Source organism: Rhagoletis pomonella, unplaced genomic scaffold (assembly GCF_013731165.1).
Source record: "Rhagoletis pomonella isolate Grant_MI unplaced genomic scaffold, Rhpom_1.0 Rhpom_scaffold_00007, whole genome shotgun sequence".
Lineage (NCBI taxonomy): Eukaryota > Metazoa > Arthropoda > Insecta > Diptera > Tephritidae > Rhagoletis > Rhagoletis pomonella.
The window spans coordinates 12262208-12285319 of NW_023458561.1; the positions used below are offsets into that span (position 1 = coordinate 12262208).

The following is a 23112-nucleotide window of genomic DNA, read 5'->3' on the forward strand; positions in this document are numbered from 1 at the left end:
GAGAGAGAGAGAAGCAATGGCAACATCACCGCCATGCGGTGGTGAGTTTTCGTTAACACGCGAATCCCAAAAGGTAGATCGTGTCTACGTCAACCTACGTCTATGTTACGTCGTTGACTGTTTGAGCTTTTAGTTGCATGCACTTTTAACGTATGAATACACATACAAACATAGATTTAAGAAAAATATTTGTGTACTGAGAATATGTATATTTATATACGTACAAACGTACGTACATAGACTACTTTACATTGACGCCACTGCATCAATTACACCAACAGATAAAACAAGCACATAAAACAAGCAAGCACTGCATAGATACTTTAGAGCGGGTCGATTTATAGGGGACCAGAAAAACGGAAAATCGTATAAGCGGAAAATGCTCTACGGACCATTCCGAGCAAGTTTGTTTAAGAAACTACGGGTCTAAATCCAATTTCCAGCCAGCGAATTTATAGGGGAAGTTTCATATCAGGTAATACAAAATTTTGTGGGAAAAGCTTAAACAAATAGCTAATCTATTAGTATCAGGGTACAAAAATCATTTTTTTTTTTTTTAATACATAAATGATCAGAATTAAAAAATAAATCGATTAAACGTCTGTGCACAAGATAACTCAATTAAAAATTGAGATATTTTAACGAAACTTGGTATGTGTATACTGAAAATAGGCAAACCCGGACAATAACCACGTCCACCTCCCATATAACGGTAGTTTTCAGAAATACGAAAACTTCGATATTTTAGTAACTACTGAAGCTTGTTAACTCAAAATTAATATTACAATGGTATCTCTTGGTTACCGCTTCACCAATTTCTCCCAAAGTTGTTGGGACAATAACCTCGCTTACATCGCATATAACAGTAATTAAAAAATAATACGAAATTTCCATAAATCAGTAAAATAAATAAATCATTGCAATAACTCTTTGTCAAAAAATAAATTACCGATAAAATTTTGGAAAACGGGCGTGGCACCGCCCACTTATGACCACAAATGTGTATCTCGGTAACCGTTCGATCAAGGGGCACATACAAGGAACTGAACGATACGTTTAACTGCTAACCAGTGTTTCTCGGCGCGTAACGATAAAAAAATCACGGTATACATTTTGTGCTTGCCACATAAAAGCAAAACTTTGAAAATTATTGAAATCGAACTAAAATTACGCCTACTTTTCATATAACGGCAAATTTCAGAATTTCTTTAAGCCTCGATATTTCGAAATTTAAGGACCCAATTTACTCACAGCAATTTGGCGATATTTGAGGTTATATTATGAGAACAACAATTTTTTTGTTTATTTCTACTTAGGGCATCGTAACTCATTTTCAATTTTTTTTCTCATTTCTACTTAGAGCACCGTTGGTACTATTCTTCTTCTTTAAAATTCAATTTCGTTTGTTGCTATTCCATTTCTCTTTCCCGAGATATACCAGTTTTAATGTGCAGTACTTCGGTATTAGCCATGATGACTCATGCTTACGAAATGCAGTCAAAATTTGTCGAACTGTGTTATTTTCTAGGATTGTTGTGAGTAAATTTACGTCCTTAAATTTCGAAATATCGAGGCTTAAAGAAATGGTGAAATTTGTCGTTATATAAAAAGCAGGCGTAATTTTAGTTATAGTTCAATAATTTTCAACGTTTTGCTTTTATGTGGCAAGCACAATATGTATACCGTGATTTTTTTAACGTTACGCGCCTAGAAACACTGGTTAGCAGTTAAACCTATCGTTCAGTTCCTTGTATGTGCCGTTTGATAAAAAATTATACGATTCATTTATTTTTTTTATTTAAAATATTGGAATTTGAGTTAAATTTTTAAAAAACATCATCGTCAATAATTTATAAATAACTGAGAACTTTGTTTGATTTACTTAAATATTATAATAAATGCAAACAATTGCCTAAAGATTTGTTGTGATTCGCGACAGTGCTAAATATTACTGAAACTAAGTTTTTTCATTTCATTATAACTATATTAATTGACCTTATTTGAAGCTTAAACACAGGTAGAAACTGTGCAAGAATAGCAAAGAGAAAGCTGTGATTGGTGCCGTACCACTAGGGAATATGCGTCCTTCTTCATCACGATTGGAAGCGTGATTTAACGACTGACGCAAAGTATTTGCTTCAAATGGCGTCGACAATATCGGATGGTTTTATTACAGTTGACTTAGCTCTGGGCTTATACCTCTATTAACAGACCCATAATCAGCTATGCGTCAGTGGTATGGTGGAGCAGACTCTCAATCAATAGCGTGGGAAGTCTGCTTGCTAAACTTCAAAGAACTATTGCCGTGTGCAGTACGGGAGCTTTCTCTACAACACCTGGCGCTGCTCTTGGTGCACTGCTGCACATGGGAAAGCCTTAAAGGCCACCTGCAAACTAAAAAGAAACGGATGTTGGTATAACCCTGAGTGGGATGAGGTGGAAGTTTCTGGCGGCAGAGATCTGAGCATTTGTGTATTTTCAATGCCACAGGATAGTACGGCACCATTACCTCTGTTTAATAGATTCAGCCCTGAGTCCGAATGTTGGTTTAATACCAGCACTGAGCCCGGACTTACACATTTACAATACTCAAGGCCATGAACAACGTGGTGGAAAATAGATGGAGGGGAAGGAGCTTACGTGTCTGTAGTTACAGCCAAGCTGCACTTAAGGCATCGGCCAGACGTATAACTAATTCCAAACTAGTTCGGCAGTGCCAGCCTCAACTAAATTATGTTGGCAAACATAACGAGCTTGTTTTACTCTGGGTGCCAGGTCACTCGGGAGTTACTGGTAATGACACATCTGACCATTTGGCCAGAATTGGCTCAGACCAGGTGTTCCTCGGTCCGCAACTAGTTATAGCACTTCGGCCGTCGAAGCCCCCATCATAAACTGGGTGAATACCTCAGAATACTTCCGCAGAAGGTCTATCTAGTTGTTTGCTCTCACTGAACAGACGGGATTTTAGACAACTTGTTGGACTGCTGACTGGTCATTCCTCGTGACGCAAACACCTTACTGTGATAGGCGTACATGACAACTCCATTTGTCCATCCTGCCTTGAAGAGCATGATACGCTGGAACACTTTTCGTGCTTCTGCCCGTCTTTGCAAGAATTAGGTATGGTATATTTGGCCGCAATGTGTTGAGAGAGCTGAGCTTGACACCCAATAATCTGGTTAGATTTATTCATAAATCGTTCAGATTTTCTTCTTCTTCTGATAAGAACGTAACGTCCTCGTTGGAGTAAGAAAGTGAATAGCTTGAAGCAAGGAGGTGCAATCAATTCCACCATTTATAACACCAAATAAAGCACAAAGAGAAGGTAGTCATTCTGATTTCTAAAGACTTAGGATTAATTAGGAGGAGACGGGAATGATAGGAAGGGATCGGATCGCAAAAATTTAGAGATCGAAGGGCGAACTTTAGGAAAACTTTTTGAATACGCTCAATTCTGTCAATTGAGAACTTGTAATAGGGTCGCCAGACAAATGCAGCGTATTCAAGCTGGGGACGAACGTAGGTTGAGCATAGCAGTTATAGGGTATAAGGATCTGAAAAATTAGAGCTGTTTCGCCGAATGAAACCTAAGGTAGCATACGATTTTGAAATTATGTAACTAATATGACTGTTAAATGAAAAAGAAGAATCAAAGATAACACCGAGGTTCTTAACCTCATCTACAGACTGAAGAAGTGTATCGGAGATACTATAGTTCTATGTTACACGTCGCGAATTTTTGAAAATGTTACCTGAAAGCACTTATTAATATTGAGGTAAAGGTGCGATCCAAGCACCATGATATAAATTATTGATCTCTTCTTGGAGGCGCTTTGCATCTTCAGAATTTTTTATACTCGAAAAAACTTTCAGGTCGTCTGCATAGAGCAAGAATTCTGAAGAAGAGGAACAACTGCTTATGTCATTTACAAATAGAACGAGAAGTAGTGGTCCCAAGATACTACCTTGGGGCACGCCTGAGGATGCTATGAACAGGTCAGAGGACACGCCCTCAATCGAGACCATATAACACCTATTACTTAAATACGAAGATAACCATTTAGGGAATACCGAGTGAAATCCGAGCGAAGCTATGTAACAAAAAAGTGTGTGAAACCTTGTCGAAGGCCTTAGAAAAATCCGTGTATACGCAATCCACTTGACGGCAAGCTGAAAGCGCTTCAATGCAGTATTCACTAAATATAGGTTAGTGACTGTAGACCGTCCAGAAAGAAATCTATGCTGGTTCGGTAGGATGAAACTTTTTACGGCAAAATACATTTTATCTTTAATAATCCCCTCAAACAGTTGGAGATGGTCGAGAGCTTGGAAATTGACCTGTAATTAGTTACATCATGCTTTTTGCCACTTTTAAAAATCGGTGTGATTGATATCAACCACAAAGATCCCAGTACTCAGAGATTTGTTGAAAATAAACTTAAGAGGTGCAGCTAAAGCTGGACACTTTTTGATGAAATTTGTACTAAATCCATTGGCATCAGTCTGCGTTGAGTTTTTCATGCTGTTTATGCCTTTTGTAATGTCGTCCAAGGTAAGACGTAGGTGACCAAAATTTAAAGCTGTTTGATTGTTGGGATAACTAGAAGGGAATGAACTATCAACATCTTCACAAGCAAAATTAGACTTAAAAACCTCAGCAAATAAGTTGGCCACTTCTTGAGGCGAGGTTGCAAATTTTTACCCGAGGCAGACTGCAGACGGAACACCAACACAGGACTTGTTGGATTTAATGGAGTGCCAAAAAATATTAGGGCTGGTTTTAATACTCGATTCTAACCTGAAGATATTATTTCAATAAAGAAATTTGTTAAGGAAATTGAATTTCTTGGATAATAGTTGGTATATCTCGAAAAAGATTTGATTCTTGGATTTAACGAGCTTTTTGTAAAATTTGTTTCGTTGGTTCTTAACCTTTTTTAGTTCACAGATGTACCAGGGAAGTTTGTATGGCTTCTTTTTGTTAATGGTGTGTTCATTAAGCAAATTTCAAACACATGTGACCTAAATACGGAATAACACTCATTGATATTCAAATCAGAAAACAAATGATCCCAACTTATTTCCAATAGGCAAGTGTTAAGCTTAGAGAAATCGCAAGTATCAAATTTGAAGGAGATTCTATCAGCTAATTTACTGGCGGAAAATTCGTAGAATTCAACCGTAAGAAACAAAGGAATATGGTGCTTATCCACAGGAGAGATTGCTGAATGACATTGGGAAATCGAGGTACTGATATTTGAACTAACGAAAACCAGATCAAGAATTATGTTAAGCTGATTATTAAAATTATTAATTTGAACCAAATCAAGACTTAAAATATTATCTAAACAATATGTTTCATGAGATGCAGTAACGTTAGTTGGTATTAGGCCGAAATTGGAGTACTCTCCAGACCAAATGATGCTAAGAAGGTTGAAATCGCCAAGAACGCACAAGTGATTGGGACCTAATTTATTTTAAACCAAGTGTATGATGTTGTCAGTATGGGATTTGTAAATGTCGAAGGTACTGCTCGGCGGAATATATGAGGCAATAAGATACAGGGATCCATACGTTGAGGAGCCTTTTATGTAGATACACAACTGATCCAGAATGGAATCAGAATTGCAAAGATTTATTTGAAATGCCCGTAAGTTACGTTTCACACTATTAGCACTCCACCGCCTAGCGAGCAGCCAGTTTTAACTGCAGCTCGGTATTTACGGAAGACATTAAAGAGTTTTGAGTCGAAAAATTCTTGATCGAAAAATCAGGACTTGGCCAAGTTTCGATTAGGACAAAAACATCATAGTCAAGATGAGCACTGAAGGTTCGGATAGCCTCCGACTTGGTACGCGTGCCACCCATATTTTGAAAATGGATCCTTATATCTATGTAGTCGCAAACATTTCTATTGGTTAATTGCTAGGCATCATTGCTCCTCACGACTTCGCTTTGGATAAATTGAAACGATCAAACTTTAACGTCAGCTGGCCAAAGACCAGGATTTAAAATCGTATCTAAGAGCGACGGTAAAACACGAAGCTTAAAGTTAATTTTCCTTAGCTTTTTGACGTCAGTGTCTTTTTTGCTGAGTGGAAAGCAGACAATTTGACTACCATCGATTTTGGTATTTTTGGCTACATAAGATATAATGTCTTCAGCAGTAATAGTAGATTTAAGAGGCGATAAGTGAATCAACTTTTTTGATGGGACTACGTCGAGTTCTGTGTTATTGCTAGCGCCAATTACCGGATCCTCGGCGTTTTTCTGATTTTTGGGTTTTTTTCTTTGTATTCGAATCCACTGTGCAGGAGATTGCGTGTTTGTCACGGCTGGGGAGCGTAAATAATCAAAAGTAGCACCCGATTTACATGATACAAGTACTCGAAAGCAATTCTTGTTCATTCTCTTTTGTGTTTTCCATTTGCTTTTACACGTTTCAATTCTGTTGAATTCAAGTTTTTGGTTCTTTAAATGGGAATCAACGAAAATGCCAAAAGCAAAGCAAGAAAGTTGAAACGACTTGATGGTACAGACGCATGTGTACTCGTCCCTTTTCTTCTCACCCCCTCTCTTCCTCGAATTCAATACTTGAACTGTGTAAAAGCTGTGACAGACGGCAAAGCTTAAGCATATAATCTGGCACACATATGCGCATAATAATTTTGACCTAACAGACGGCAGTTGTGCGGATAAACGAGCCGCAAGGTCGTGGCTTCGAGTCCCACGGCCAGTTGAATTTTCATTTATTTCGTTTTCATTCTTTTTTTTATAAGTTCTATATTTTTTTTACGTTGCTTTCAGTTGGTTGTTGTTGACTTTTTATTAAAATTCAACTCTAAAAATTTAGATTAAATAATAGTAAAATAAAAAATGTGATATAAAATAAAGCAAATGAAAATAAAATAAAGTAAAATTAAATATATAGATCAAATAAAATAAAAAATATATAAAATAAAAAATAAAAACAAAAAAAAATTCACAATCGCTCCAGCCGAGGATCGAACCTGGCTTGTAGCCCGTAACTCTTACCACTCGGCTACCGCGGACGCGGACCTCGTGTGCTTTGTTTGCTTACTTGTACAAAAGACAAAAGCTGGCCGTTTTTACCAGTGTTGTTAACGAAAACTGCCCGGATCCGAGTTAATTCATAGAAATTTCGTGCATTTGTTCGGCTGATTATGCGCATTTTAAAGAGGAAGAGGAGGCATCAGTCAAAGCAAATAAAGGCTGTTTATGAAAATAATCGAGCCCGTTTGTCAACCGTATAAAAGCAGTCTAGGTGGATAACGCAAATTACTGACGTTAGCAGCAGCAGAGCGAGAAGCAACAGCGGAAACAGTAGCGCCAGCAGAAGTGTTAGAAGCAGTGTTGCCGTTTTAGCCCTTTGGTGGCTAGATTTAGCTACCACAAAATTTTTTTGGCCACATAAATTTAAAATTGCCCCTAGCCCTTTTTTTAGCCCTTTGGAGAATTTATTCATACTTGGCATGGAAAAGTTGTATATTTGCTTAATTTAAACAAAGAAAGACTGATGTATGTATATATGTACATACAGTTACGATCACTGAAATAGTAGTGCGCAGTTGTGAGATGCATTATGCCCTTGATGTCGCATACTACGCGATATTGGAATCGAGTTTTTTTTTTTAATTATCATCTTTAGTGTATAATTTAACTCTATTGCAAATTTCAGACCGTTCAACAGCTACGGTTTAATGTTTTTAGAAGTATCCCCTGTTGTGAACGGCATTTAAGGTGAGCAGTGAAATGGTAGCGCATAACAAAAAAAGTCGCAAAATTTAACTTCAATTGCAAATATTTTAGTTTTTGGAATAAAAAGTAAGTTTAATGACTTGGTTTGTTATACATTTAGCCGGAATAGAGAAAAACGCATTTTTGTAGTGTTTGTCGAAGTCTGCACCGAGGTCACGAAAAACATGTAATTACTAAAACCTTTACTAAAAAATGGGGAAAACATATAAAGAAGTGGAAAAAATTTGTGGATGTTCAGCCTCCATGATTCGAAATTCGATAACGTATCAAAATAAACCTGACAAACGGGGTGGTAAGCAGGAATTATCAACGACTAACATACGGCAAATTATTAAATATTCGATGACTCGTCCCACAATGTCAGCTTTAGAAAGTTTGGATAACCTAAAGTTACCATGTAGTGTTCACACAGTAAAGAGACAGCTCCAAGAACACAAACTTTGTGCTAAAAGTCCACGTAAAGTACCGCTTTTGAAAAAAATCATGTGACACGCAAACTAGATTTTGCCAAAAAACACCTGGATTGGCCTATTCAGAAGCGGAGGAACATTCTGTGGACGGATGAGTCAAAAATTTGTATATGCGGTGGTAAAGGCTCGGCAGTTCATAAGGCACCCCCCAAATAGGGAATATCATTCAAGGTACACTGCAAAGAAGTTGAAGCATGGAGGCCAGTATTATGGTATGGGGATGTTTTTTTCATATCATGGTGTGGGGCCGAATATATTGGATAAAAACTATAAAGGACCAGAATAAGTACGTAAAAACAATGAAGGACGTTATGCTTCCATTCGATAAAGAGGAAATGCCACTCAAATGGGTACTAGAGCAGGATAACGACCCGAAGCATACAAGCAAGCTAGCAAAATTGTGGCCTCGGGACAACGGAATTGAAGTCATAGAGTGGCCAGCTCAATCTCCTGACCTCAATCCTATAGAAACCCTTTAGACCATACCCGTATGGGATCAAAACCCGTATGGGATCAAAACCAAAAAATAACCACGAACTATGGGCCGCGCATGGCAGTCAATACCTCAGGAAAGATGTCAACGCCTCATAGACTCCAAGAGAAATCGTTACACAGCAGTGATTAAAAACAACGGTCATGCTACCAAATGCTAAGTAATTGTGCTAAATTTTAGTATTAATATTAACATTTTAATACAAATTTAAAACTTTTTGTCATGTACTACTATTTTTCTGCTCGCAGCAGTTTCCATGAATACACATCTTACTTGAATTAATTTTTTAAGGTTTATGTAAATAAAACTCTTTTGACCCCACATTTAGTTATGAAATTACCCTTCAGTTTTTCAATATGAATGCAACTATTATTTTGGTTTTCTAGTAATTTAAAAATATGTTAACCGTAAATGCACACTACTATTTTAGTGCTGTATATGTATTGTATGTTCCTTACGTTTTTATACATACATAATGTAAAAGTGTTAGGGCTGTTAACTTATCTATTAACGATTTAACTATAGTTTAAAATGGATAAGTTTACGGCCCTTAATATGCGACTTCAAAAACTATTTGAAAATTTTATGATTTTACCAGCATGCTGGTGTCGTGAGTGGTGAAATTAGCTAAATTTTATAAGTAAAAGGTACTTTGGAGGAAATTTCTTGCACTATATGAGTCAGAGCCGTGTTTGTGGAAGATTGAGTTCACGAAATTGCAGTTGTGAATTTAAAAAAAAAAAACAATGTTTAACAACATGGTAGAAAAATTATGAAATTTTGGCTCTAATCATTTCGATCTTTCCTTGACCTCATTTGTAAAGAAATAAATATTGTACCAGCATGCTGGTAAGCTATATGCTTCGAGCCTGAGTATAATCACTTGATGGAGCCAGCAAGCTGGCGTCGTATATTTCCCCTTTTATACAAAAAGGTTTTTGGTTTTATAGCTCTTTTTTAGCCCTTTTTTGAAAGGAATTTGGCTACCACTAAAAAGATTCGCGGCAACACTGGTTAGAAGCAGCAGCAAAAGAGAGATAGTCCCCCTTTTTCTAGAACCCGAATTTTCGTAATTCGTAGCTACGCTACGAAAAACGAAACATCCTGATGTATTTGCAATTATAGCAGCAGAGTAAGCAGGCGCTATGGCAATGGATTCACAAAGGTATGCGGAGCTGTCGGGCATAGTAACCATGGGCGCATCTATGCCAGCTTCTGGTTGAATTGTTGAACCAAAAGCCAGAACTCCTCCTATGCCTGAAGCTCTGGTTCTCAATCCAGTTAATGCAATAACAGCTTCTTCAAAGCCATTGAAAACATGCACTTTGTTAGGTCTACCACCTCTTGCGCTTGCTTCTTCCTCCGGCCGCGCTTAGGAATTATAAACCTTACTAAGTAGAATTCTCCTCTTTGCAGAGGGGCTTCCGCATGTCAAAGGTATACCACATTTCTTGTGCATATCACTCCGGCTACGCCGTCCATAGTATTTTTGCGCAGAACCCACATCGAAGTTTGCAAAAAAGTGCATATTGCAAACCGAGTTGATTAATAAGCTAGTGGTCGGAAATTTGAAAGAATTATCTTAAATAAAATGTGAATCCTTTGATTACACGCGTATGTTAAAGTTTTTGGATTCGGGTTATGCGTTTGGACACAACAACCAAGTTTCTCGATAAGGGGCAACAAAGATTTTGTTTTGCTCGTTTATATAAAGCAGTGGATAAAAATATACGTATATGCGAAAGGCAAATTTATCTGTTTAACCCTGGAAGGTCATCGTTATTTTTATAACGCAAAGGTCATCCTTCGTCGATTCGACGACGGCATTTCTAAAAGGCGTTATTAAATTAACCTGTGTATCAAAATGCACAAAAATTATTATTTTCACATTATTTTGTTTATATTTTTTATAAATAAAACAATATCAAGTAGTTTTTCTTTAGTCTTTTGGTTGTAATTCAAGATTTAACAGCTCTGATTCATTTGGCTTTTTGTACAAATCATTAATTAGAAAATATAAAAAAGAAATAACTTAAAGTACATATAATTCATTTAAAGTGTTTTTTTAATAATACTATGAACTAAAAAAGGAAAAAATTTTCAGATACGACAGTTCTCATTTTGTGCAAGAGGCGCAAAGCTCTATTTTATGCTCTCCACAGAGACTTTTTTGGCATTTTGCACAGGATGATTTGTTAAGCGTCGCTTAGAAGGGGGCCAAATTGCGCAATTTCATTTTTCTTCGTGGTTATAACTTTTGGTTGCATTCATCGTGTGTTATAACTGCACAAGTAAAATATATAAACAAATAAAAATAAAAAATCTTAAAAATATTACTTTGAAAACATGAACGTAAAACATACACAAAGTTCATCCTTCGTCGTTTCGTACGCACATTTAAAAAATAAGTACTTACACGAAGCGTATGAATCTAAGTAACCGCACACATCAACAGCACAACACCGTCTAGCTCTGTACGAAAAATTAGCACTATACAAACAAAGGAAAACAGCGATAACGGTAAAATAAAAACTCGCGTCGTCGAAACGACGAACCATGAACTTCCAGGGTTAATATAGGTGACGGCAAATAAAGCCGCGTGAACCTCTTTGAAAGCGAAGAAAGACCCATAAACTTATGTCCGCGGTCAACTTTATTTTCGAGTGCAACAGTATTCCCCAGAACTCCCCAAAGAGTTTTCCGCGCTGCGACCTAAGAAGATATATTGTACTAAACCAAAATTGTAATCACTGCAACCTTAGGCTATTTAAAAAGCCCAGCACTTTCCAGGCAATGTTCCAAATTTTAGATGGAGAAGGCAATCGTTCTCCAAGGTGTATCAATCTACGATTCATGCTTCGTGGACAGGCACATAGAATATACTCTGCGGTTTCTTTCACCAGCCGACAAACCTTACAGTCCGTCTCTACAGAAAGACCCATTTAAGTAAAACCGTACGTTAACTTGCAGTGTGCTGTCAGGTTGCCAGTAAGAGTTCTAAGTTCAAGTTGTCTTTCGGAATTCCTGCTGGAAAGAGTTATGCATATCTTTGATTGTCTTATTCCCTTTGACTTCCGCCAGTAGGCAGAAATTTGAGATTATTCACAGCTAGCTCCTTTAGATGTACCACAGGAAGGCTAGGGACCATGCAAACGCATTTGGGCTTCACGCTTTGCGAGACAGTCAGCCCTTTCGTTGCCTTCAAATCCTTCACGCATGACACTATTGTGGGCTCGCAGGTGGTTCAAGAGTTTACATGCCTTGATGCCGTTTTAAAAGACTCTAAGGCCTTTAACGCTGCCTGAATGTCCGACATAATATTTATTCTGGCCTCATTTGCCTTCTACGATGACAGTCGCGAACACAGACCTCGATTGGGAAGACTTCCGCCTGAAATATGATTGAGTACGAGCCCATTGGCAGACTTTTCTGGAATCTTGATCCAAGTACGCCATAAATTATATCGCTACCTAAAGGTGAAAAGGTGCCAAGTCCATGTTTTCTTTTCAAAGTTTAGTTTTTGATACAGAATGACAGGTAATACGAGACTACATCGATTTTTCGTCTCTCCTGAAAAATTTCTAAAAATGGACTTGGCACCTTTTCACCCTTAGGTATATGGATGTCCGTATTGCATATTGGCAATAATAAGGTATACGTTTGTACTTAGGAATCAGGTATATTTACATGTTTGTGGCCGCCATTATACGAACGCACCGGTAAAATATTTGTGTAAAAAGGGTTGCTAAAATATTTGGAGATACGTACATATTTTCTATTTTTGGCAAATAACTAGTATTCATTGTCCCGAAACCTACCAAAATCCAATCAAGCCTACCAACCTACCAAATGGAAAAAAACCTACCAGTTTTGGTAGGAAAAGCCCATGTTTGGCAACACTGACGATGATGTTGACGTGCAAACAGATGCAGCCAAAGAGTGCGAATCTAGGGCAACGACATCAGCAGAGTTAGCAGGAGAAGTTATTACATTAACGCTCTTCGAATTGTTGTCGCCTTTTTGGAGATTAGAGCAAGAACGTTCGTTGTGATAGCGGATTGTCTTAATATCACTTGCTAGCAATGTTGCCAGGGCTTCGGCATGAGAAAACGTCCCTCTTGGTCTGAAAACACGTTATTTCCTACCCAAAATTGTCTTTTTCAAATGAATGTACAAAAAATTGTTCTTATTTAAACTTTTATTGTATACAAAGGTACATATCGAGCACTAACCGCCAAAATAACGTAAGCGAAATTTTTTTCAACATTTTCTTTTTGATGCAGAAATATTCCTAGAGCATCTAGATGCATTTCTGCATCAAAAAGAAAATTTTGAAAAAAATGTCGCTTACGTTATTTTGGCGGTTAGGGCTCGATATGTACGTAAAGTATATTAAAATATCATTTCGATAGAGCACAGTTAAAATTTATTGTAAACTGTTTTGAGATCGTTAATATAAAAATCATTTTATACATTCACTTCAACTGATCAACTGATTAAGTCATCAACATTTTGATCGTTTTTGGCTGTTTCCCTTTCGTTTATTTAATGTTGATTATTTATCCATAAAAGCCAAGCTCATTAACATACAAAATATAAATCCACAAGAATTGTGCAAAAATTATAAACAATCTGTAAATTTTCAGCTAGATTTTCAACTTTCTATTCAGATTTTTTAGCCCATTAAATTTCAGGGCAATAATGTGCAAGTTTAAAGGGTTGTCGAAAATGCTAAATTACGTTCTGCTAAGAAGGAGCATGGCAGCAGGTCCATTCAATATCAAAAAATTTTTACGAATTGTTACTAGTACTTGCAAGTTTTTACTGGAAATGCATTCAATAGCCCAAAATATTTGCAAGAGGGAGCGAATTCGAGAGCTTAACAACCCGAGAGAGCTGCAAATTCTTGCAAGTAAAAATTTTACTTGCAGGGATTTGCAGGAGTCCAAAAGTAAGGTTATGTTTCAAATTCAAATGTAAACAACTATTTAAGAGGATGATTTGATGAAACATAATTAGTGAAATGAAAATATGGATGAAAAATTTAAATCTATTGTATATTTAGTTTTTATTTTTATGACGATGGGAACTATACCCAATTAAAAAGAAAATTGCGCGCCAAAACTTAACCGTCAGAAAGTGTCAAAATGGCTTAAGTTGTAAGTTTTTACTAGTTTTGCGTTCAATAACTTTTTCTGAAAATTTTCTCTTGCTCTCAATTTTACTCTCTATTTTTCTTTTACGCTCTCGCTGCAAGTACTTACTGGAAAAGTTATTGAATGGACCTAATATTTCAGTCTTTTTTGTATTCAGTACATTTTCAATGAAGTCTTAAAAAAGTCGCCTACTTTTTCCGATGTTTTATGCTGCGCAGCTTTTTTGATGCTTTTACGAGCGTGCCTGCTGCAATAGATCGGCTCTACCTGATTTGACTTTTAATGTGCAATTGCATCATTACAGCAAGCGTCGTAACCTCAAGTGTTTACACAACCAGCCTTTGAACAAGGGAGCCTTTGGAGGAAGCAGCTGCAGCAAAACACAAAGATTGTAAAGATTTATTAAGAAAATAATTCAAAATCAGTTCTACTTATAAGATTTACAGGCCTATTCTGTAACCGAACATTTTGTAACAAGCTAATTTTGTTACCAACAATTGTCACCACTTCTTGCAACCGCAATTCTATTTACCTTGGTAACGTTTTAATTTATTCAGGAATTCAGCTATGGAGTTTTGTTGAAATTCTGGTGTTGCAAATTTCACGGGGCAATATTTTGTTACCTGCTCATGAGATGGTAACAAAATTTACCGGTTACAAGAGTGTGGAGAATACGAAAAGGGTTTAAAAATTGACAGTAACTTTACTAACCGGTAACAAAATTTTTATTACCAACGCAGAATAGGCCTGTTAGTAACAAAGAAAAATTACTGGGAAGTTAAAAAACGTAATTTTTTACACAAAAACCGTCCAAACGGCAACAACGTACAAAAAACGTCCAAATGACGTTAAAAATGTCAACCTGGCAACGCTGCTTGCTAGTGTTGACCAGTGTTGCCGCGAATTTTTTAAATGGTAGCCAAATTCCTTTAAAAAAAGGGCTAAAAAGAGCTAAAAAAGTCATTGTGGCTAAAAATGGTAGCTAAAATTTTTTACTTACATATACATAAGTATACACGCAAACATTATCAATAAGTAATGGTATAGAAAAACAATGAACTCTGGAACAAAAACAAATATTTTATCCAACCAAAAACCTTTTTGTATAAAAGGAGAAATATACGAAACCAGCTTGCTCGGCTCCATCAATTGTTGATTGTACCATCAGGCTCGAAGCATATAACTTACCATCATGCTGGTACAATATTTATTTCTTTAGAAATGAGGTCGAGGAAAGATCGAAATGATTAGAGCCGAAATTTCATAATTTTTCTACCATTTTGTCAAACATTGTTTTTTTTTTTTAATTCACAACTGCAATATCGAGAACTTAATCTTCCACAAACACGGCTTTGACTCATATAGTGCAAGAAATTTTCGCCAACACACTTTTTACTTGGAAAATTGAGCTAATTTCACCACTCACGACACCAGCATGCTGGTACAATCATAAAATTTTCAAATAGTTTTTGAAGTCGCACCAACAGCTGGTACAATCACACTACAAGAACATAAGTACACGGTCAATCGACTTGATGGGCCATTTAACAAATTAAGCATATTAAGGGCCATACACTTATCTATTTTAAACTATAGATAGATCGTTAAGAGATAAGTTAACAGCCCTAACACTTTTACAGTATGTATGTATAAAAACGTTAAGAACATACAATACATATAGGTATATATATCAGTCTTTCTTAGTTTAAAAACTCATCTCTTACATAAATGAAAAAAAGAGATCAAATTTAGCATATACAACTTTTTCATGCCAAGTATAAATAAATTCTCCAAAGGGCTAAAAAAAGGGCTAAAAAAAGGGCTAGGGGCAATTTTAAATTTATGTGGCCAAAAAAAGTATGTGGTAGCTAAATCTAGCCACCAAAGGGCTAAAACGGCAACACTGGTGTTGACATAGCCGAGAGCAACTCATCAAATTGAAGCTTGGTTTGCAGAGTGCGAACTTCGGCTTTCAACGATTCAGTTTGTATGGAGAGTGACGTATTATCTTCACGCAGAGAATTTACAATACCAATAATACGGACGTTTTCTTTTAGCGCTAACTGTAGAGTAATGGTTTGTTGAGATGTGTTTTCCTTCAAGATTTTGATTTGCTCTTCTTGGACAATTTCAATGCCAGAAGAAGGAGTTGAGTTTGCATGTTGGTGAAGTAGTGAATGAGTAGGAAAATTGTTGGTGCTTCTATGGGAGTTGAGCTGAATGTCTGCTGAGACCAGTGTTGCCAAACATGGGCTTTTCCTACCAAAACTGGTAGGTTTTTTTCCATTTGGTAGGTTGGTAGGCTTGATTGGATTTTGGATGGTTTCGGGAAAATGAGTAATAGTTATTTGCGAAAAATAGAAAATATGTACGTATCTCCAAATATTTTAGCAACCTTTTTACACAAATATTTCACCGGTGCGTTCGTATAACGGCGGCCACAAACATATAAATATACCTGATTCCTAAGTCCAAACGTATACCTTATTATTGCCAATATGCAATACGGACATCCATATATCGTGACCTAAGGGTCAAAATGTGCCAAGTCCATTTTCAGAAATTTTTCAGGAGAGACGAAAAATCGATGTAGTTTCGTATTACCTATCATTCTGCATCAAAAACTAAACTTAAAAAAAAAATGGACTTGGCACCTTTCACCTTTAGTTAGCGATATAATTTATGGCCTACTTGGACCAAGATTCCAGAAAAGTCTGCCAATGGGCTCGTACTCAACCATATTTCAGGCAGAAGTCTTCCCAATCGCAGTCTGTGTTCGTGAATGTCATCGTAGAAGGCAAATGAGGCCAGAATAAATATTATGGCGGACATTCAGGCAGCGTTAAAGGTCTTAGAGTCTTTTAAAACGGCATCAAGGCTTGTAAACTCTTGAATCACCTGCGAGCCCACAATAGCGTTACGCATGAAGGGCTTGAAGGCAACGAAAGGGCTGACTGTCTCGCAAATCGTGAAGCCCAAATGCGTTTGCGTGGTCCCTAGCCTTTCTGGAGCTAGCTGCGAATAATCTCAAATTGCTGCCTACTGGCGGAAGTCAAAGGGAATAAGACAATCAAAGATATGCATAACTCTTTCCAGCAGGAACTCCGAAAGACACCTTGAACTTAGAACTCTTACTGGCAACCTGACAGCACACTGCAAGTTAACGTACGGTTTTACTTAAATGGGTCTTTCTGTAGAGACGGACTGTAGGGTTTGTCGGCTGGTGAAAGAAACCCCAGAGTATATTCTATGTGCCTGTCCACGCAGCATGAATCGTAGATTGATACACCTTGGAAAACTGCTTTGCTTTCGGCTCCAAAACGCTTCTGAAAAAGCTTGCTGCATGAGCACTGTCATATATCTACAGCAATTTAAAAACCTCACTCCGCTCGGAACGGCTTCGCTCGGCTGGGATCTGCTTTCTGTGTGAACGTACCCTTACGCATTTCTTCCCTCCAAGGAGCAGCAACTTATCAACTCAGTAGTTCAGATTAACTCATATTTTGCTCATCCAGCAAATGTCATGCTACCAATGCTTTACGATGATCATAAATCAGTACGCGGCCAAGCAATAAAAAAAATTGTCTACTACCGTGACAACCTTTGCGATACAGAAGTACTTACAGAGTACAAGAAATGTAAATAAAAAGAAATTTTTACTGCTATTATTTGAGTACATAGTCCACTTGCAAAGTGCGCTATGTAAATTTTTTTAAATTTTTAGTTTTTGGTGGTTAACGTACCAGTATTTAAAGTAGTTTCATGTCAACTAACAATACAGTGCAAAATCCTTATATATTCTGAAAAAAATAGCATCAAATGTTAGGTACTCTAGCAAAAGTCGCTATAATACTTACTGTATGTATATATACACTTTCAAAAGTCGCTATAATATTTATTGTACGTATTTATACAAGTTCAAAAGTCTCCATCTTCTGATGAACTTAGAAAACTGCAAAAAAACGTGGTAGTTTCGGTACCTAGTGGAAGACGTCATAAAAAAGAAGCAGGCCAACCTTCATAGAAGAGAGAACGCGAAAAGCTTACAAAAGCTGGCTATATAAAACTTACTGTTTCAAAACTCGCTATATTTAATTTCTATATATAAAATTTGCAAAAACTACCACACTGCGATTTTGATTTTTAATGTTATTAGGCTCTTATTTATCCAAATTTTCAGATAATAAAAAGAAATATACAATTTGGATGTTACTTGTTGTTGTAGACGTTTTTTTAATTTATGGCTTACTTTTATAAAATCACATAACGCTGTTTGCTACTCATTTCAGTATGATAGATTTGGATGATGACAATATTTTAACAGAACCGCCAATTACTAGAAACATTCCGCATAACCATTTGAAGGAATATTTAGAATTTGAAGACCCATCACTTCCTGACCCACAAGTTGAATGCCACATACAAAGTACTGAACAATAACTTCAACTGCTAACAGCTCTCTATCAGAAAAGAAGCATTTACATATGGAAATACATATCGTGTAAGAGCGCTATAACCAGCATTTCTCGGCGCGTAACGGAAAAAAATCGTGAAAGTGTTATGGCTGTAACTGATGTTCGTCGAAAAAAATTACCACGCTTGCAAAGCAAGCAGGACTAAAAAACTTAGTTATTTAAGTATTAAAAAAATAACTGCTTTTTGTACCCTTACCCTCATAAATCAGCTATTTGTTTAAGTTTTTCCCACCAAATTTTGTATTACCCGATATGCAGCTTCCACTTAAAATTCGCTGGCTCGAGATTGGTTTTAGACCCATAGCTTCTTAAGAAAATTATTTCAGAATGATACGTAGAGAATTTTCCGCATATGCGATTTTACGGGTAAAAAAAAATCGACCCCCCCTAAAGTCCATACACATCTGTGGACATATTTGACAAAATAACTTCTCTCGAGTGAGGTCATCTTCTCTTCAACGCAATAATTAACTGAGTTCTCATATGATATTTTTAATTTTAATCGCTAATAGTAGCTCAAGATGCTACCTTAATCAAAGTTAAATAAACTTTTTAAATTTTTATTTGGAAGCTCCTTAAAATTAACTCCAAATTCCAACCTACAGAAAGCAAAGAAGTTGTTTTGTCAAAAGTCCACAGATATGTACCTCTGCGGGGTAATACCTAGCGGTTGGTCCATGAAGGGAGGGAAACAGAGCAGGGGTGGGTTTCTAGTGCCGAAGGGCAAATCCCACACTTATCGGCTTTCAATGCTTTGTGCGACCTCCACGAAACAAAAAACATAGCATTACACTGATGTATTGCATAAAAATGGATGTGTAGTAAAATTATAATCAGCATACATACTATATATGTATGTAAGTACATACATAACTTAATTGCACTACAAGTTTATCGGATCTTTAAACGAATCGCACTGATTAACAAAGGTTATATGAGAACCTATCCCTACAAATAGTGCGTACATATTAGAGAAGTTAGGTATGTATTATACTGTAGGTTATGTTTCCACATGCGAACTGGTGTTTTAATTGTAGCTGTAATAACTAACCACCACATAATGCGGTCCGTGCATGAAGAATTTCAACAGTTTGCCTGCAAAGAGAATTTCTTTGTACTTAGTCATTTTCTTAAGTACTAAAACATTGTTTCGTATGTAGGTGCAAATATAATCCCTTAAGCTCATATTTGTTATTTGTACATACATATGTACGAGCATACATATATCGCCCGTTTACTGGAAGAATGCCATAAGACAAAAACAAATTACTTAAGAACTTTGATTTATATTTTTCCCTTGGAAAAATAAAAGGGAGAGTACTAGGTATATTTGGCCCAGAAAAAGAAAGTTACACAATTTTTTCTATTATTAAACGGCTTCTCAGTACGGTCTATGTACATACATATTCTACGCTCTTCTTTTTTGGCCTTCCCTGCTAATTATTTTCTCCTAGTAAAATTTTTAATAGCAGAAACTAGGAGTAAACATATTGGTTTTTATTTGTTTCTTTATTTATACGTGTTTTTTTTAAATAAAAATAAGCGAATTATTAAATACTAATAATTGTTGCAAAACGCATCTCAACACAGTCCGTAGAATCAGAATCTAATTCTTCAATTGGCTCTAGCTTGCGAGATATTTGGGATTTATAGTGTCGGAAATCGGAATTTTGGTAGTTTTTTAACTTCTGTAGAAAGATATGTATAGACGTGCAATATACAAAATCTTTCGAACAGCTTAAAATGAAAGCGACAATACTGGAATTTCAGTTTCTAAGGTAAATTTAATTCCTTAAACATGCGGTTTAAAACGAGTTAAAAATAACAATAAAATTTTGTTTACGAATTTCTTTAAATTTTGTATTAGTTCTATTTTAGCAGCTCAATTTATTTGTCAAATGTTTCGAAAATTTTTGAATAAATTGACTTACGTTAATACGTATATTGAATTTTTTTAGTTTTGGTTATAAATACAATGCAATCAACTCATTCGAAGAAGAAAGAATTCCAACTTTAATCATATCTGAGCAAGCCTTTTATGTTTTTGTTGGTAGAATTGGAAATTTACTTCGAATGGTTCTAAAAAGGCTTTTAAAAAAATTAGTATCAAGTCAAGTTGATGTATGTACAACCTGTTTATATGCTTTGGTTATTATACATATGGGGTATTCCATCGTCACGGGTGGGACATTTGTACAGCAAAAATAGGTTTTCTTTTTTAAATTTAAGTATAAAGTACTAAGCAATTCTACATTTCGATAAAGGTACACCTAGTTTACTAATATACGAGTTATTACCAAATACGAAAAATATTACAACTTAATTTTATATCGGAAAAATCCGGGCTGTTTCTTCTGTCACGGGTAGGACAAAGAAAAGACCCTGCTTTTTGGAGAACATATATTTCACAGAAAGTCTGTGAGTAACTAAGCAATACGAAGTTTAAAACCGTTTTGTCACGGGTGGGACATTCAAAACCGTAGTGTTTTCACCCCTTTATATAATTTAAATGCTTATTTTTCTTCAATGCCATGTTGCTTCTTTGGGACGAAGAAGGATAGAGACATGTATTCCCCACTTCAAAAAAATAATAACTTTGTAAATACTTGATTTTGCAGAGACTTCTATATTAAAATATATTGTCGTATTCAATTACTTTTCTAATGTTGAAGTTTTGAGTGCATTTACAGTGTAATAAAATAATATAACTAAATTTTTTCTTAGAAAGTACGTTAATTTGAGATATTTAGCATTGATTCATCAAGCATTCCATGTTCAATAAGTTACTATATAATTGGAGACAATGTTTCACATACTCATGGAATACCCCATATATTTTTGTTTAAAAAGAAAACCTGACATAGGCGTTGCTCCAGCAAATTTGAACGTGTATACATACATGCATACACATTAGGGCGGGCTGAATCAGACCCTTTTCTTTTGATCATATTCTAAAAAAGCGGCAAAGTTGCCTTTTGATCTCAATAATGCGTGTGCGAAATTTCGAGTTGATCAAATAACACCGTGCGACAAAAACAAGAAAATTTCGAAACACATGAAGCAATCATATACTCACGAAACTATGGCCCAAAAATAGTAAAAGGGATTTTGAAGTTTCAAAGATATGATCAATTCCAAAAATTATTTGAAAATTCATTCCAATGTAGAAAAACAGTATGGGTACCAAATGAAATAGAAAATTCTGTAGAATTAAAAACTATTAAAATTTGTTTGGTTCACAAGAAGGAAAAGGTATTGAAAATGTCCTTTTGATTAGTTTTATTTCTTTATGTCTCGGCAAAGGACCGCTCGCAAAGTTGAGAAATATTGTTGAGTTCTTACTCTGTGTCTATATTCCAATGTGGTTTAAAATCAGAACTTGATCAAAGACGGAGAGGGTCTCCTGTTTGAAAATAGTGAGCGCACCTATTACTTACCACTCTCTCTTGTTGTGGATGCTAGCATTTCACAATATGCTTTCTTTGCATTTTCGGAAAATTCACTGGTAGCGATGATTTGTATCGTCAAGCTTGAAGTTCGATCAAAGGCACTAAAAATTTTGGAAGCTGGAAGCTTTTACATGCTGCAAGCGGAAATGTTGCCAAACGAATTTTGCCAAAAGTAATAATTTCAGCAAAGAATTGTTACGAAATGATTGATTGGTCCACATGTCACGTTATTTCTCCTCAAGTTCTGCGGAATGTAGCTAACCAAGAGCCTATCCCTTTGCAGAAGAACAGTTAGTACAAGTAATTGTTAGCAAAAAAAAAACCGACTTCAACTCTCATATAAAAAAAAAATATATATATATATATCTCATGATCCACTGATCGGATCTTAACCAGATTAGTATGGGACCACCTCTGAGACACTACCTTTCCGATGCAAATCGGTTGACGTGGTCCAAAGTTATGCGGTAACATACATTAAAAAAAAAAACAAAAAAAAAAAGATTCCGACGAACTGATAACCTCCTCCTTTTTTGGAAGTCGGTTAAAAAGTAGGAAACAATACCTCTAAGCAAGTATGTGGCAGTGATGCTATAGATGGGTTTATACGTTGCACCTTACGTTTGAGGCAGACTGCTTCCACTTTTAATCATAAGAGAGAATTATTCCTATAAACTTACCCTTAAAATGAAAAAAAAAAAAACAAGTTCTAAAAACAAGTAATTTTTAGCAAAAAAAACCGACTTCAACTCTCATAAAAAAAAAATATATATATATATACATATATCTCATGAACCACTGATCGGATCTTAACCAGATTAGTATGGGACCACCTCTGAGACACTACCTTGCAAATCGGTTGACGTGGTCCAAAGTTATGCGGTAACATACATAAAAAAAAAAACAAAAAAAAAAAGATTCCGACGAACTGATAACCTCCTCCTTTTTTGGAAGTCTGTTAAAAAGTATGATTAAGAGCGTGTGTGAATCGGTAACAAAGTTCACGACGAGTAAGTTTTTGACAACTATATGTCACCATATTAAAATAATTATTCAACAGCTTTCCCCAAAGTCCTATGTTACCGATTCACACACGCCCTAAGTTAAATAAAATATTAAAAGAAATTAAAATAATGAAAAGCAAAAACCAATTTTTGACGTAGGAAAACATGAAGTGGAAACACCCAGCCAGCAAAATATCCCGAAACGTATCCGAAAATGGAAACAATTTCGTATAAAAACCCGATGTTTCATCCGTTTTCTGATTCAGTTTTTGATCGTTTTTCA

At 36.0% G+C, this 23112-nt stretch overlaps 1 long non-coding RNA gene across 1 annotated transcript; it reads left to right on the plus strand.

Moving 5' to 3' along the window:
- Positions 1 to 17085: 17085 nt before the first annotated feature.
- On the plus strand, positions 17086 to 20611 carry LOC118742332. The gene is made up of 2 exons (XR_004993364.1): positions 17086 to 17539; positions 18191 to 20611. It is a non-coding gene; the product is annotated as an uncharacterized LOC118742332 (long non-coding RNA).
- The last annotated feature ends 2501 nt before the right edge of the window (positions 20612 to 23112 follow it).